The sequence below is a fragment of the Bos grunniens genome, chromosome 1, assembly GCF_055505025.1.
Source record: "Bos grunniens cultivar Pamir isolate PY7600 chromosome 1, Bosgru_T2T1.0, whole genome shotgun sequence".
Lineage (NCBI taxonomy): Eukaryota > Metazoa > Chordata > Mammalia > Artiodactyla > Bovidae > Bos > Bos grunniens.
In genome coordinates this window covers 125877509-125892156 of record NC_141165.1, presented here as the reverse complement: position 1 = coordinate 125892156, position 14648 = coordinate 125877509, and positions in this window count along the sequence as shown.

Genomic DNA, 14648 nt, shown 5'->3' with positions numbered 1-14648 from the left:
CTGAGTATTGAGGAATTTTGCTAGACATCTAAGAAAATTAACATTTGACTTAAAATATTAAAATCATCAAATTTGCCAAAAAACAACAACAAAAAATCATCAAAGTTCTCCCTCATCTCTCATCTGAAAGATTAAATCCCACCATCTACCCAAAAGTGATAACTGAATGGTCACCAGAGGAAGAAAGGAATGAAAGATCTACAAAATAAATAGAAGACAATTAACAAAAACAAAAACAGTAAATGCATGCCTATCAATATTTACTTTAAAGGTAAATAGATTAAATTACCCAGTCAAAAGACAATTATATGATGCCTACAAAAAACTTGCTTCAGGTTTAAGGTCACAAGACTGAAAGTGAAAAGAGGAAATAACATAGATCATGCAAGTGAAACCAATATATCAAAGTAGATATTAAGTAAAAACTGTAACAAGAAACAAAGAAGGTTATTATACAATAGATGGGTCCATCAAGAAGATATAGCAATTGCAAATATAGAAACACCAAAAACTGAAGCTGAAACCATAAAATTCCTAGAAGAAAATATAAGGAAAATTTCCTTGACACTGACCTTAGCAATGACTTTTTGGATTTAACACCAAAAGCAAAAGCAACAAAAGTAAGAATCATAAGCATGAGGTGGTAACTCACTGTGGTTCTGATTTCCATTTTCTTGCTGATTAGAGATGAGAACATTTTTACTATACTTCTTGCCCATTTGTACATTTTATTTGGAAAAAAGTTTATTCAGGTCTTTTGCCTATTTTGTAGTTGAGTTGTTTGTGATTTTTGCTATTCAGTTGTGTGTGTTTCTTATATATTTTGTATATTGACTATTTCTAGGATACATGTTTGCAAAATTTTCCTATTTATGTAGGCTGCCTCTTCATTTCATTCATTATTTCTTTTGCTAACTACAAACTTTTTAATTTGAGGTAATCCCACTTACTGACTTTTGTATTTTGTTGTCTTTGCTTTGAGTGTTAAATACAAATATTTATTGCCAAGGCTAATGTCAAAAAGCTGTTTCCCTATACTTTTGTGTTTAAGTACATAGCCCATGGTTGATTCTCAGACATCCAAAAACATCTTGTAAACAGGTGAGATGCTCATATTGATTTTTTTTTTTTTAATTTACCCAGTATTATGCAAGCAATAATGTGTGTGTGTTAGTTGATCAGTCGTATCCGGCTGTTTGAAACCCCATGGAGTGTAGACTGCCAGGCTCCTCTGTCCATGGAATTCTCCAGGCAGGAATACTGGAGTGGGTAGCCATTCTCTTCTCCAGAGGATCTTCCCAACCCAGAATCAAACACCAGTCTCTGGCATTTTGGGCAGATTCTTTATCCTCTGAGCCACCAGGGAAGCCCAAGCAATATCTAATAGTTAACATTTAATAATATATATTTATATATATATAAATCTTGAGATTCCCTTGGACTGCAAGGAGATCCAACCAGTCCATTCTAAAGAGATCAGCCCTGGGATTTCTTTGGAGGGAATTGTTAGGTAGGTAGAATAGGGAAAAGGAGTCCAAAATGGCAGTGGCTAAAAGACAAGGAAGGTCCGAGGACCAGAGTGAAGACTTCAGGCAGAACAAACAGAACAAACAGCACTCCTGGCTAAGCCCAATTTGCATAGGGCAGGCCCAGGTGGAAGAAAAAACATATAAAAGGAGGAGCCAAAGCGCTTTCTCTCGGACTATCTCCCGCGTGCATGCGTGCTCGCTCTCGTACGCGCTCTCTCTCTCTCTCTCTCTCTCTCTCTCTCTCTCTCTCCCCCCCTCCCTCCCTCCCTCCCTCCCTCCCTCTCTCCCTCTCTGCCTCCTTCCCCATGCACTCCTCCACTCTCTTCTCTTTGAGTCTTGGATTCTCCTGCTATCTTCTAAATAAAATGGAGCTGTAACACTGATTTGCCTAAGAGCTGTAACACAGTTTGTCCAAGACCCGAGAGCTGTGATGCGCCGAGGGCTTTAATGTCCGTTGCTCCAAATCTTTGTTGTGACGAGACAAAGAACCGAGGAACATACACTCGCATGACATCTATGATGCCGTGACTCGGGTTTAACCTGGCTGAAACAACCTCTGTGTGGAAGAGGCCAAGCACAGCAGGAGCCCAACTCAGCGAAGCTCCCGCACTAGAAGCAGAAGGTGAAGAAACCCAGCGCAGGGGAAGGCCCATCGTCCTGGAAACCAGGACAGCGAAAAACGAACTCAGCAGAAAGCTCACGTGGCCTAGTCTCAGATTCCAGAAGACCTCCGGTTAAGGTAAGAGGTCCTCGCTCCTATGGCTGGAGGGAACTTTACAATCTGTCATTTCTTGTTTCCTCGAACCTCCTGCAAACAGGCAGGCGGCAGGGGCACAATTGAGGGACTCTGGAGAGGCTACTCCTCAGTATGTCCCAAGGGTGCTATCTGCTCAACCCCAGTAGCTGTTAACCAAGCCAGTGGGGGTTCTTCTGTCCTTTCTCTTCTCTGTGCCAAGGATCAGATCAATGAAACTGTGAGCACCGGTCAGATATTTAGCAAATTTTCCAGTAGGCTATGAAGGGGATTCCCTGGCATGTTTTTCCCACTGCTTTTTCCTCCTGTCCTTCAGCTCTCTCCCAGGACTCAAGTCTGGCCAAAACTAATGAAACTCAGGCTCTGATGTCTCATTGCAAAAATGCATGGACATACAAAGTGATAAGAGGTGGATTTGTTAGGATCCAGAGAGAAGCCACCCTTCAGGGTGTGAACCATTGCTGAGGGCAAGGGCTTCGGCCGGATATTAGGCCTGGCTAGGTTTTGTGAGGGGATGGAATTCATATGCTAATGACTGAGAGGATCATCCCAGCCTCTGGGGAACCACCTGCTCCTCCCTCTTCTGATCTTGTGCCTTGGAGTTATCCTGCCACCTCTGGGTGTGTCTGTTGTCTTATAGATTGGGGATTAAGGTTTACTTGAATTTGACTTGTCATCTTGGACCCAATTGATTTTAATTGGTTTACATTATACCCTTGTGCTATGTCATTCTTTCAAAGGTTGTGCTCTGCCCCCTTCCCTCCTGTTTCATGCTCTTTTCCTGAGCCCCATCCAGACCCACAAGGTGGCCTCTACAATCTTCTGGAGAGACAACCAGAAAATAGTTGGCCTTGGGAGGGAAATACTTTATAATATCCAACCCCCTAATCCTACCCAATACTGGTCACACTGGACATCTTGGGGACGCCCAAACTCCAGTCCAGGGGGTCCCAGAAGGTCATCACTCCTTGACCTGCCTAGGGATCGATCTTCGAAAGGTTGTCATGCCTCAACCTGTTCGGGGATCCTCTAGTCCCAGGGGTCCCAGGAGGTCGTCACGCCTCGACCTGCCCAGGGACCCAATCCTCGGGAGGGCATCACGCCTCAACCTGCCTGGGGATTCGATCTCTAGGAGGATGTCATGCCTCAGCCTGCCTGGGGATCTGCCTCCTGACCTGGGGATGCCTGGCTCTCAGGTTGCAACCGTTCTGGGTAGGATAAGCTTTAGAAAGACTCACCCCTAAGGAAGTCTATCCATGGAAACAGAAAGAAGCCTATTACTTATGGGACTGTGCCCAGTCTCAGCAATAACTCAGGAACCCAATGAGAACCCCATTGCCTTTCTGGGGAGGCTAAAAGAGGCACTCCAAAAGTTTACCAACCTGGATTTAGACTCTTACGAGGGACGGGTGACTTTAAAGGACAAATTCCTGTCCCAATGTGCATTAGATATCAGAATTAAGTTACAGCAGCTACAACAGCAGGGCCCTGCTGCCTGTTTAGATGAGATGGTCCAGACAGCCACCAATACCTTTTATAACAGAGAACAGGAGAAGGAGGCCAAGGCCCAGGAGAAGGAGAAAAAGAAAGAGACAAGGCAGGCCCAGATGCTGGCTGCCCTCCAGAGAAGCCCTATGGCAAACCCCGAGTTCTTGAGGGACAAGGCACGAGACAGATGCCTGATCTGTAGACATGCGGGGCATTGAGCCAAAGAGTGTCCAAACCGTGACAAGTCTCCTAGAACGGCTTGCCACAAATGCCATCAACTGGGACATTGGGCTGCACTCTGACCTCGGGACCCAAGAGCCTCAAGATCAAGCGCCAAGCCTACCCTCACGATGGTTCAAGAGGACTGAAGCGGCCCGCTCCAGCCAGCCCACCTGTCACAGATAACCATCACGGGGCTGGAGCCAAGGGTGCAACTGGATGTGGCAGATAGGTCCGAGAATTTCTTGGTTGACACAGGGGCTACCTACTCTGTGTTGATCTCCTACTCCGGAGCCTTCTCCTCCCAAACCTGTACCATTTTGGGTGCTAAAGGAAAAGCAACTACTAAAAGATTCACCCGAGTGCTTCTTTGTTGCTGGGATGGACAAATATTTTCCCACCATTTTCTGGTGGTGCCTGAGTGTCCTACCCCCTTATTGGGAAGAGATATACTCACTAAACTGGAGACCACCCTTGTGATGGGAAGTTTTTCAGCCCCTAGAGCTCTACAGCTCCTGGTTACTACTGAAGAATCCATTACACCTTCAATAGAGAGGGACCAAAAACTATGGGAAGACAAAATTAACCCCCAGGTGTGGATCAGGGGATTCCTGGACAAGCCCACCAAGCTGAACCAGTCATCATTGTCCTCCGAGATCCCACTCGGTTTCCTAACCGGAAACAATATCCTCTCAAAAGAGAGGCTCGGGAGGGACTACAGCCTTTAATAAATAAATTCCTTGCTTGTGGGCTATTGGTCCCCACCAGTTCGCCATGAAACACCCCAATCCTCTCAGTAAAGAAAAAAGACGGAACCTGGCGAATGGTTCAAGATCTCCGGATTATAAATGAAGCTGTAGTCCCCCTCCATTCCACAGTACCCAATCCCTATGTAATCTTGGGAGAAATCCCACCCAGTGCCAAGTGGTTTATAGTCTTGGATCTCAAAGATACATTTTTTTTGCATACCACTGACTAAAGAATCCCAATACCTTTTTTTCTTTGAGTGGGAGGTCCCAGGAGAAAAACACCAACAGATGACTTGGACAGTATTACCTCAGGGGTTCAGAGATAGCCCCCACCTGTTTGGACAGGCCCTTAGCCAGGATCTCCTAGATCTGGACCTGGGAACTAATGGGAAAATATTACAATACATAGATGACCTACTAATCTGCTCTCCAGATGAGAAAAGTGCCCAACGACATGCAATTCAGGTTCTAAAGTTCTTGGCAAAAAGGGGATATAAAGTCTCCCATGCTAAGACACAGATGGTCGAGACAAAGGTCACTTACCTGGGAGTTCAGATTACACACGGGTCCAGGAGGCTATCCTCTGATCAGGAACAAGGAATCCTCCAGTTGTCCTCCCCCATGACTCAAAAACAATTGCAAGCTTTCCTGGGGCTAACTGGTTATTGTAGAATCTGGATACCCAACTATGGTCTAATTGCCCAGCCCTTATACGAAAGCTTAAAGGGACAAGATGATTCAATCCCACTGATGTGGGGAACTCCTCAAAAGAAGGCAGAGGCTACACTAAAACAGGCCTTAACTCAGGCACCTGCCTTGAGGTTGCCAGACCCAGAAAAAGCATTCTAAATTTATGTCCATGAAAGAGAGGGAATAGCCTTGGGAGTGTTAACTCAATGGTTGGGATCTGAGCCCCAGCCTGTAGCTTACTTATCCAAGAGGCTCGATCCAACTTCCTGAGGTTGGCCCCCCTGCTTTCAAAATCTTGCAGCTATTGCAATCATGATGGAAGATGCTTTAAAACTCTCCTCTGGGGGCAAACTAACTATTTTTACCAGCCGCCAAGTAAAACAACTCCTAAATGGGAGAGGCCATTTATGGATGTCTGATCAAAGAATCCTCAGATATCAAGTAATGCTGATGGAAAATCCAGGCCTCACTATATCCCCTTGTGAGGTTCTTAACTCAGCCACCCTCCTACCTACCCCCGAGGCCTGTCTCCCATTTCACTCTTGTCTAAAAACCTTGGACCACTGGACAAAACCCCGAGAGGGATTGTCAGAAGATCCTCTGACCAATCCTGAGGAAATCTGGTACACTGACGGAAGCAGCTTTGTCTTGGATGGAAAAAGAAGAGCCAGGTATGCAGTAGTCTCTAATTTTGAGACCATAGAGGCTAAGCCTCTGCCACCAGGTACTTCAGCCCAATTAGCTGAGCTCATAGCCCTGACTCGAGCTTTAGAGCTGGGAAAAGGAAAAAGAATAGCCATTTACACTGACTTCAAGTATGCCTTTCTGGTGCTACATGCACATGCGGCTGTTTGGAAAGAAAGGGGCCACTTGACCACCCTAGGGTCCCCAATCAAATATGGTGATCAGATTCTTCGACTCTTGGAGGCCGTTCATCTGCCTACTGAGGTTTCAGTCTCCCACTGTAAAGTACACCAAAAAGGAACACAGAAGTGGCACGAGGGAACCAAGCACCTGATGAGGCAGGTAAGATTGCAGAATAGGGATTGCCACCTTAGTTCCACAGACAAATTTGCCAGAAACTCCTTCATATACTGAAGGTGAGACTCTTAAAGCTAAGAGCGAGGGCTTTCAAGAAGATCATATGGGGTGGTTCCAAAAGGAGGGACTCCTTTTTCTGCCTGGAAACCTCCAATGGAAGTTGGTTAACTCCTTACATGCCACTACTCATTTAGGAGAAAAGGCCCTCCAAAGATTACTAGAAAGTTCCTTCAGAGGAACAGGCCTCCAAACAACTATAAGACAGGTGGTCTCCTCTTGTCCCACTTGTCAATTAAACAACCCCCAAGGAGCTCGAAGACCCCAGCTGGCCCAGCCCATCCAACGACGTGGGGCCTACCCAGGAGAGGACTGGCAGATGGACTTCACCCAGATGCCAACTTCTCAAGGGTATAAATACCTATTAGTCATGAGAGATACATTCACAGGATAGACTGAAGGCTTTCCCACCCTGACCGAGAAGACTGAGGAGGTGGTAAAAAAACTGCTCCATGAAATCATTCCAAGATTTGGTCTGCCCAGGTCATTACAAAGTGACAACGGGACATCATTTACTTCTAAGGTCACTGAAGGAGTCTCTATGGTGCCATGACTCCAATAGATCTATGGTGCCGTGACTTCGATAGATGTCACGCGAGTGTGTGTTCCTGGGTTCTTTGTCTCGACAACAAATATTTCGAGCAACGGACATTAAAGCCCTCGGTGCCTCACAGCTCTCGGGTCTTGGACAAACCATGTTACAGCTCTTAGGCAAATCAGTGTTACAGCTCTATTTTATTTAGAAGATAGCAGGAGAATCCAAGACTCGAAGAGAAAGGAGTGGAGGAGTGCGTGGGGAGGGAGAAAGAGAGGGAGAAAGAGAGAGAGAGAAAGAGAGAGAGAGAGAGAGAGAGCACGCGCACATGCACACCGGAGAGAGAGTCCGAGAGAAAGCGCTTTGGCTCCTCCTTTTATATGTTTTTTCCTCCACCTGGGCCTGCCCTATGCAAATTGGGCTTAGCCAGGAGTGCTGTTTGTTCTGTTTGTTCTGCCTGAAGTCTTCACTCTGGTCCTCAGACCTTCCTTGTCTTTTAGCTACTGCCATTTTGGACTCCTTTTCCCTATTCTACCTACCTAACAAGATCATTCGCTCAGTCGTGTCCGACTCTTTGCGACCCCATGAATTGCAGCACGCCAGGCCTCCCTGTCCATCACCAACTCCCAGAGTTCACTCAGACTCATGTTCTTCGAGTCAGTGATGCCATCCAGCCATCTCATCCTCTGTCCTCCCCTTCCCCTCCTGCCCCTAGTCCCTCCCAGCATCAGAGTCTTTTCCAATGAGTCAACTCTTTGCATGAGGTGGCCAAAGTACTGGAGTTTCAGCTGTAGCATCATTCTGTCATGCGAGTGTATGTTCCTCGGTTCTTTGTCTTGTCACAACAAAGATTTGGAGCAACGGACATTAAAGCCCTCGGCGCATCACAGCTCTCGGGTCTTGGACAAACTGTGTTACAGCTCTTAGGCAAATCAGTGTCACAGCTCCATTTTATTTAGAAGATAGCAGGAGAATCCAAGACTCAAAGAGAAGAGAGTGGAGGAGTGCGTGGGGAGGGAGGGAGAGAGGGGGAGAGAGAGAGAGAGAGAGAGAGCATGTGCGCACGCACACGGGAGATAGAGAGTCCGAGAGAAAGCGCTTTGGCTCCTCCTTTTATATGTTTTTTCTTCCACCTGGGCCTGCCCTATGCAAATTGGGCTTAGCCAGGAGTGCTGTTTGTTCTGTTTGTTCTGCCTGAAGTCTTCACTCTGGTCCTTGGACCTTCCTTGTCTTTTAGCCACTGCCATTTTGGACTCCTTTTCCCTATTCTACCTATCTAACAATCTGATCTGATCTGATATAAATATTGATACTATAATGAGAGAGCTAATTTTTAGGTAGGTTGATAAGAAGTCCAGGGTCCCTGAGGAGGAGAAAGGGGTCTGGAGCTCTCAAGGAGGAAAAAAGGACAAACTTTTTTCTCTACATTCCTTAGTCTTAATCTTCAAACCCAGAGTTGATGGTTATAACAAAATAACTCATCTTAAACTCTGTACCAATGATTATATAACAACAATGTATCCTGCTCAAGGACATATTTCTCCTTCTTAAGAAACTTCTGACTAGGTTGTGGGAGTGGGTCTGGTAAGATCTTTCTATTGTTAGTTCTAATCCTGTTATCTTAAAATGTAAATTGTGGGAGTAGGTTTGGTAAGATGTTTACAACATTGAGACATTCTTTTGATTTACTGTAATAAGCAATTAAAAAGTATATAGCTCCCTTGCTGAGACTAGCAAAGGGGTCACCCTCCAACTCTCTTCTGATGTCTATATCAGAAGCTTTCTCTGTCCCTTTTTATACTTTAATAAAACTCTGTTATACAAAAGCTCTTGAGTGATCAAGCCTGGTCCCTGGCCCCGGAGCTGAATCTTCTTCTTCAGAGACCTTAAGCAATCAATAATCTATATTTGCATAAAGAAGAACTGGTAGGAAATATATTGAAACTTAAAATATATTAAAATCTAAATATCTCTGGTGAAAAAGCAAACTCTCAGCTCCTCTCTGCCATATACATGTCACTCAGTAAATAAGGAAGATAAAATGTCAATGTAATTTAGCCAGTTTCAAGCAATTTAGGTGGTAAGATACTAATCAAATTATACATAGCACATGGTGTGGCAAACAATCTTGTACATTTTCAGTACTGCAGAGGTTCACATTTTTTGTCTTCTTTCAGAAACTTTAATTGGTTTATAGAAATGGAGATAAAATAATTTTAGTTTATCCTATGAAAAAAAACAGACCATATTTTTTTAATGCGATTGATACGAGCTGCTATGTAACTTAGGTACAAATCAAAATAATTTATATATTTTTACCTACACTATGTTAAATTTTAGCATATGGAAGAAAAAATACATACAGGCTAAGTTGAAAGTTGTATACAATGAGAATCTGTTGTTGTGTCCTCAAATATGGTACTGATTTTCTTAGCTAAAATTTAATGATTTAATTTTCTCCTCAATCAGTTCAGTTCAGTTTAGTTCAGTGGCTCAGTCATATCTGACTCTTTGCGACCCCATGAATCACAGCACTGCAGGCCTCCCTATCTATCACCAACTCCAGAATCTACTCAAAGTCATGTCCATAGAGTCGGTGATGCCATCCAGCCATCACATCCTCTGTCGTCCCCTTCTCCTCCTGCCCTCAATCCCTCCCAGCATCAGAGTCTTTTCCAATGAGTCAACTCTTTGCATGAGGTGGCCAAAGTATTGGAGTTTCAGCTTCAGCATCAGTCCTTCCAATGAACACTCAGGACTGATCTCCTTTAGAATGGACTGATTGGATCACCTTGCAGTCCAAAGGGCTCTCAAGAGTCTTCTCCAACACCACAGTTTAAAAGAATCAATTCCTCAGCCCTCAGTTTTCTTCACAGTCTAACTCTCACATGCATACATGACCATTAGAAAAACCATAGCCTTGACTAGATGGACCTTTGTTGGCAAAGTAATGTCTCTGCTTTTCAATACATGATCTAGGTTGGTCATAACTTTCCTTCCAAGGAGTAAGCGTCTTTTGATTTCATGTCTGCAATCACCATCTGCAGTGATTTTGGAGCCCCCCAAAATAAAATCTGACACTGTTTCCATTGTTTCCCAATCTATTCCCTATGAAGTGATGGGACCAGATGCCATGATCTTCGTTTTCTGAGTGTTGAGCTTTAAGCTGACTTTTTGAGTCTCCTCTTTCACTTTTATCAAGAGATTTTTTAGTTCCTCTTCACTTTCTGCCATAAGGGTGGTGTCATCTGCATATCTGAGGTTAATGATATTTCTCCCAGCAATCTTGATTCCAGCTTGTGCTTCTTCCAGCCCAGCGTTTTTCATGATGTGCTCTGCATATATGTTAAATAAACAGGGTGACAATATACAGCCTTGATGTACTCCTTTTCCTATTTGGAACCAGTCTGTTGTTCCATGTCCAGTTCTAACTGTTGCTTCCTGACCTGCATCTAGGTTTCTCAAGAGGCAGGTCAGGTGGTCTGGTATTAATATCTCTTTCAGAATTTTCCACAGTTTATTGTGATCCACACAGTCAAAGGCTTTGGCATAGTCAATAAAGCAGAAATAGATGTTTTTCTGGGACTCTCTTGCTTTTTCCATGATCCAGCAGATGTTGGAAATTTGATCTCTGGTTCCTCTGCCTTTTCTAAAACCAGCTTGAGCATCTGGAAGCTCACGGTTCACGTATTGCTGAAGCCTGGCTTGGAGAATTTTGAGCATTACTTTACTAGCGTGTGAGATGAGTGCAATTGTGTGGAAATTTGAGCATTCTTTGGCATTGCCTTTCTTTGGGATTGGAATGAAAACTCACCTTTTCCAGTCTTGTGGCCACTGCTGAGTTTTCCAAATTTGCTGGCATATTGAGTGCAGCACTTTCACAGCATCATCTTTAAGGATTTGAAAGAGCTCAACTGGAATTTCATCACGTCCACTAGCTTTGTAGTGATGCTTTCTAAGGCCCACTTGACTTCACATTCCAGGATATCTGGCTCTGGGTGAGTGATCACACAGTCATGATATCTTAGTCATGAAGATCTTTCTTGTACAGTTTTGCTTACCACCTCTTCTTACCATCTCTTCTTAATATCTTCTGCTTCTGTTAGGTCCATAATATTTCTGTCCTTTATCGAGCCTATCTTTTCATGAAATATTCCTTTGGTATCTCTAATTTTCTTGAAGAGATCTCTATTCTTTCCCATTCTGTTGTTTACCTCTATTTCTTTGCATTGATTGCTGAGGAAGGCTTTCTTATCTCTCCTTGCTATTGTGTGGAACTCTGCATTCTGAGACTTATCTTTCCTTTTCTCCTTTGCTTTTTACTTCTCTTCTTTTCACAGGTATTTGTAAGGCCTTCCCAGGCAGCCATTTTGCTTTTTTGCATTTCTTTTCCATGAGGATGGTCTTTATTCCTGTCTCCTGTACAATGTCACAAACCTCCATCCATAGGTCATCAGATACTATATCTATCATATCTAGTCGCTTAAATCTATTGCTCACTTCCACTGTATAATCATAAGGGATTTGCTTTAGGTCATACCTGAATGGTCTAGTGGTTTTCCCTAGTTTCTTCAATTTCAGTCTGAATTGCCAATAAGGAGTTCATGGTCTGAGCCACAGTCAGCTCCTGGTCTTGTTTTTGCTGACTGTACAGAGCTTCTCCATCTTTGGCTGCAAAGAATATTATCAATCTGATTTCAGTGTTGACCATCTGGTGATGTCCATGTGTAGAGTCTTCTGTTGTGTTGTTGGAAGAGGGTGTTTGCTTGACCAGTTCGTTCTCTTGGGAAAACTCTATTAGCCTTTGCCCTGCTTCATTCCATATTCCAAGGCCAAATCTGCCTGTTACCCCAGGTGTTTCTTGACTTCCTACTTTTGCATTCCAGTCCCCTATAATAAAAAGGACATCTTTTTTGGGTGTTAGTTCTAAAAGGTCTTGTAGGTCTTCATAGAACCGTTCAACTTCAGCTTCTTCAGCATTACTGGTTGGGGCATAGGCTTGGATTACTGTGATATTGAATGGTTTGCCTTGGAAACGAACAGAGATCATTCTGTCATTTTTGAGATTGCATCCAAGTACTGCATTTTGGACTCTTTTTTTGACCATGATGGCTACCCCATTTCTTCTGAGGGATTCCTGCCCACAGAAGTAGATATAATGATCATCTGAGTTAAATTCACCCATTCCAGTCCATTTTTGTTCACTGATTCCTAGAATGTCGATGTTCACTCTTGCCATCTCTTGTTTGATCACTTCCAATTTGCCTTGATTCATGGACCTGACATTCCAGGTTCCTATGCAATATTGCTCTTTACAGCATCAGACCTTGCTTCTATCACCAGTCACATCCACAGCTGTGTATTGTTTTTGCTTTGGCTTCATCCCTTCATTCTTTCTGGAGTTATTTCTCCACTGATCTCCAGTAGCATATTGGGCACCTACCAACCTGGGGAATTCCTCTTTCAATATCCTATCATTTTGCCTTTTCATACTGTTCATGGGGTTCTCAAGGCAAGAATACTGAAGTGGTTTGCCATTCCCTTCTCCAATGGACCACATTCTGTTAGACCTCTCCACTGTGACCCGCCCATCTTGGGTGGCCCCAAAGGACATGGCTTAGTTTCATTGAGTTAGACAAGGCTGTGGTCCTAGTGTGATTAGATTGACTAGTTTTATGTGATTATGGTTTCAGTGTGTCTGCCCTCTGATGCCCTCTCACAACATCTACCATCTTGCTTGGGTTTCTCTTACCTTGGACAAGGGGTATCTCCTCACAGCTGCCCCTCCTGACCTTGAACGTGGAGTAGCTCCTCTCGGCCCTCCTGCGCCCGTGCAGACAGAGGCCGCTTCTTGGACTTGGGGTAGCTCCTCTCAGCTGCCACCCCTGACCTCAGACGTGGGGTAGCAATGGTATATTTTATATTCTGCATAAGAATCTTTTTATATACTTTCTCTAGTTATTAAAAAGAGAGATTTCAATGATCCATAATAGATTAAACTAAATCAGTATGTATGAGGTCAGATACTGATTCTGTATACTAGAAACTACCATAAGGAGTCTGAGAATCACAGAGATGGAAGAATATCTGAAATATACTTTACTAAAATATTTTAAATGACTATTCACTGACTGCTTCTTAACTCCCTTCTTAAAATTAAAAAAGAAGCTATATAAAGTCAGATGCACAGGCCATATGCTCAGAGATTCATACAGGAAATATATGGTCTAACCAGCAGGCTGTATATTTAAAAGTCTTATAGTGACTATTTTGTAGGAGCAGGATTAAAAATATTTATTATTATTTGTTGTGAAATCTGAAATATTACATAGATGAACCTATCTACAAAACAAAAACAGACTTACAGACATAGAAAACAATCTTCTGGTTGCCAAGGGGAAGGGGAAATGTGGAAGAATGGGATGGGAGCTTGGGGTTAGCAGAAGCAAACTATTATATAAAGTGTGAGCAAACAACAAAGTCCTACTGCATAGCACAGGGAATTATTTTCATTATCCTATGATAACACATAATGGAAAAGAATATGAAAAATAAGTATACACACACACACACATATAGCTGAATCACTTTGCTGTACAGCAGAAATTAACACAACATTGTAAATCAACTGTGTGCATGTGTGGTAAGTGGCTTCAGTCATGTATGACTCTGTGAAATGTAGCCTGTTAGGCTACAAATGTACCCTATGAAATGTAGCCTGCTGGTCTCTTCTGAGCATGGGATTCTCCAGGCAAGAATACTGGAGTGGGTTGTCATGCCCTCCTCCAAGGGATCTTCCCAACCTCAGGATCAAACCCATGTCTCATTATGTCTCCTTCATTGGCAGGTGGGTTCTTTACAACTAGAGAAACCTGAGAAGCCCAAAATCAACTACATTCCAATTTAAAAAAGAATATTTACTTTTTTAATGTTGAAGACTGTATAAAATTGAGTTCTACCAACATACAAAATTTTAAAGAAAATATATGTATTTATCAGTTTGGCTACTTAGGACCATCATTGATCTACTTAAGAATAATTAAACATACTCATTAAATTAAATGTAAAAATTGTTCACTTTAAAATCATCCTGGAAGAGTATAACAAAGAGTATACCAAATGTTATATTAATAATATGAAAAGTTAAGCTCCTCAAATCCCCACTTTCTAATTCTACATATTAAAAGTGAGTTAATAATTTTCAAATATTTGTTCTCAATGATATATATATATATATATATGAACCGTGAACTTCCAGATGTTCAAGCTGGTTTTAGAAAAGGCAGAGGAACCAGAGATCAAATTGTCAACATTTGCTGGATCATTGAAAAAGCAAGAGAGTTCCAAAAACATCTATTTCTGCTTTATTGAGTATGCCAAAGGCTTTGACTGTGAGGATCACAATAAACTGTGGAAAATTCTGAAAGAGATGGGAATGCCAGAACACCTGACCTACCTCTTGAGAAACCTATATGCAGGTCAGGAAGCAACAGTTAGAACTGGACATGGAACAACAGACTGCTTCCAAAAAGGGAAAGGAGTACGTCAAGGCTGTATATTGTCACCCTGCTTATTTTATGCAGAAT